Source organism: Boleophthalmus pectinirostris, unplaced genomic scaffold (genome assembly GCF_026225935.1).
Source record: "Boleophthalmus pectinirostris isolate CB_2022bp ecotype Guang Dong unplaced genomic scaffold, ASM2622593v1 HiC_scaffold_4, whole genome shotgun sequence".
NCBI lineage: Eukaryota > Metazoa > Chordata > Actinopteri > Gobiiformes > Gobiidae > Boleophthalmus > Boleophthalmus pectinirostris.
In genome coordinates this window covers 3,786,259-3,789,672 of record NW_026571353.1, presented here as the reverse complement: position 1 = coordinate 3,789,672, position 3,414 = coordinate 3,786,259, and positions in this window count along the sequence as shown.

Sequence of the window (3,414 nt, the reverse complement as noted above, 5' to 3'; positions counted from 1 at the left end):
CTGCAGCCTGAAGTGACCCAAATCTGATCTTTTAATGAGTCTGAACGACACAGATCAGATTTTTTCGAAAGGCCACTTGGATATGTGCTCCTAAAACCGATACATATCTGATCTTTTGACATGTGACTTCAGTTTGAACTAGGGATGTCCCGATCACTTTTTTTTGCCTCCGAGTCCGAGTCCTTTGATTTTGAGTATCTGCTGATACCGAGTCCCGATCCGATACTTCTATAAAACATTATGAAATAAACTAAGAGCAAAGAATAAGATCCAGGATGTGTGCAGGATCAGACTGTGTTGATTTCAGGTGTAGTATTTGGGCTGAACTTAGTGTGAAAAATCAAATGTCCAAAACTTTAATTTTGCTTAAATTTTAATTACTTTAATTAACTTTTCTAACCATGAACCATCATTGTTGAAAATCTTGACTTTTCACAGTCTGGTCTTTGAATGTGTAACTTAGTAAACTTAATGAACTGGACAAAACAGGAACCAGACCAGAACCAGATCAAACCTGAGACTCGACTCTGCACAATCTACACTTTGTACATTTGATATTATATGTTTGCATGTGCTTTATATTTAAAACATTTAGACTCGTCTGTGAAATCCAAATAATACAAAATCTTACCAAATAAAAACAAGATGACAGAAGCCCCACAGCCTCTCTCCCCCGCACCGCCACCACATCCACAAACCCACAGAGCAACACCACAACATCAGTCCCACCACTCAATAAATGCTTCATGCCACTGGACGGACCCTCCCCGCCAAAAGCACCAGCTCCGCAGCGCAACATGATGAAGCCATCGGCCGCGCAGGTGTGAACACAGGCCACAGAACCACAGGCAAGAGCGCCTGAGTATGACACAGCCCAAAAGTCCCAGCGCGAGTGCACCTCTAGTACAACAGGCGCTGGGACAGACAGTCGCACTAACTGAACGTCCCTGAGCAAATCCTGTGTCTCAGAAAAACTGTTGTGTCCTGTGTGTCCTGTGTGTTATATACGTATACTACTTATCCGATACCTGATCAGCACATAATGTCCGAGTCCAGATCAAGTCCGCAGTCACGTGATCAGCACTGATTTCCGATCACGTCACGGAAACTGTCTGGCCTCTCAGCATTAGGATTTGCTCGACGGTAGGCGGGTACTTTTTTATTTAACCACTCGCTGCTATTTGGTCGCCGCTAATAGGGCTAGCTGGTATATTAAGCTTTTCCCAAATCCCGTAGGAAGAAGGACAATAACGTCTTTCCCCTTGATAAAATTCACCAAACATTCTCTTTGTTCCGCCTTTAAATCCTCGATCTCGCGAACCGTTGCCAACACAGTCTGTCTGTTTCCATCTACATCCATCTCAACGCTTTGTTTACTGTTGTGTTGTACCACAAACAGGAGCTTGAGTTTGACGTCATGGCTTCACAGCTCACAGCAATTTCTTGGGTTCTTGCAAACCGTCTATCGTATTCTGATTCCTGACCTAGTCGATGGGGAGAAATGAAATTGAGTGGAGGCACTAGTTGGCGCCAGCCTGACTAGGTGGAAACTGGAAGAAAGCCACAACCATGTACACAAACGTTCTTCTCGTCATCTGAAAATTGTGTATGAACTAAGTCATTAAAGCACATCTCAATCCCTCCGCTCTTGGCTGCGACTCTGCACCCACATGTTCCTTTCTTCAGACATTGCTGCCACTGCCCCACAAAACACCACGGCCAAAAACATTAACCTTCTCCTTATCGTCTCCTCCTTAAAACAAATAATCTGTACATGTTCTGGCTCTGGTACGACAGAAACTTTAAAATCTCAGGTGCTCAATGTGACTTTAGGCAACTTCCGTAAACACTGAGCACGTTCGCTGTGTGTGACATCACTGTGTCCTCCAATGTGCATGCTGGACACTTTAAAAAGTGACAACATTATAACATGGCCAAGCCTCTGGGCGGCACCACTGTAACAATTACTGACAAATACCTTGAAAAAATGTTACTGAGCGGGCTCGCCTCTCCACAGATCTGATAAAGAAGTGTCAAAATGTCTGACCTCTGAGCTTCAGTGGTCTCTGGTCATGGACATAAAACATCAGCTGTGTGCAAATACAAACACATGAAAAGTGTATCACCAGAAGAAATACGACTGCTCTGAATGCATTGTCGTCGTCGCCATCATCAGAGCAAAAGGGAAACGTTGTTCGTACTTTTGGCACGCAAACGCCAAACCGGAGATTTCCAGAACTCTAGCCGTTGTTTTTAGAAAGATTTATTTTCAGAGGCGAACTCACCGTTTATGTGTAAAAGATTGAACAAACGAAGGGAAATGTCTCCGTTTTCAAAAATACCCGTGTACGTGTAAACGGAGCCTAAGCGCCGCATGTACCAACTGTAAAAAGAAAACTATTTTCTAAAAACAAACATTTTTCAAGAAACATCAAGCCTCTGGGTGGCACCTGGATTAGATTCAAACCTATTGTATTTATTTCATCACAGTTGTAAAAATTACTCACAAATACCTTGAAAAACTTGCATTACTGAGCGCGCTTGCCTCTCCATAGATCTGATAAAGAAGTGGCAAAATCACTGACCTCTAAGCCTCATTGGTCTCTGGTCATGGATATGAAACATCAGCTGTGTGCAAATACAAACACCTGAAAAGTGTTTGGACCAGAACAAATGTGACTGCTCTGAATGCATCGTCGTCATTGTCGTTGTTGTCATCATCATCAGAGCAAAAGGAAAAAACTTTTGGCACGCAAACGCCAAACCGGAGTTTTCCAGAATCTCCACTCTAGCCGTAGTTTTTAGAAAGATTCGTTTTCAGAGGCGAACTCACCGTTTAAGTGTAAAAGATGGAACAAACAAAGGGAACTGTCTCCGTTTTCAAAAATACCCGTGTACGTGTGAACTAGAGGTGTTCAAAAATATTGATATATCGATATATTGTATCGTTATATGTGATGATACAGTATCAAAATCGTGGACTACTGTATCGATATATCACCAAGAGTATTTTGGGATTATATTTTCACTACTTATTTTGTTACAGCTACAGTTTTGTTGCTTGTTCAGAGGAAGGAATCTTTTTTATGCAACACATTTGATATTTTCACTGTTTTGATGATTAAAATGGGCATTTTTCAGACAAACTTTGCACAAGAAGTGGTTTAACAAACACTTTTAGTATCAGAGCCATGATTTAGCTTTTGTTTTTTATTGAACCGTATCAAATCGATTTGAAATATATCGTATCGAACCGAAAGTGCACTGTATCAAGATATGTATCGTATCGTGGCCTGTGTATCGAGGTATGTATCGTATCGGCAACTTCTTAATGATACCAGCCCTAGTGTAAACGGGCCTAAACACCGCATGTACCAACTGTAAAAAGAAAAGTATTTTCTAAAAACATACATT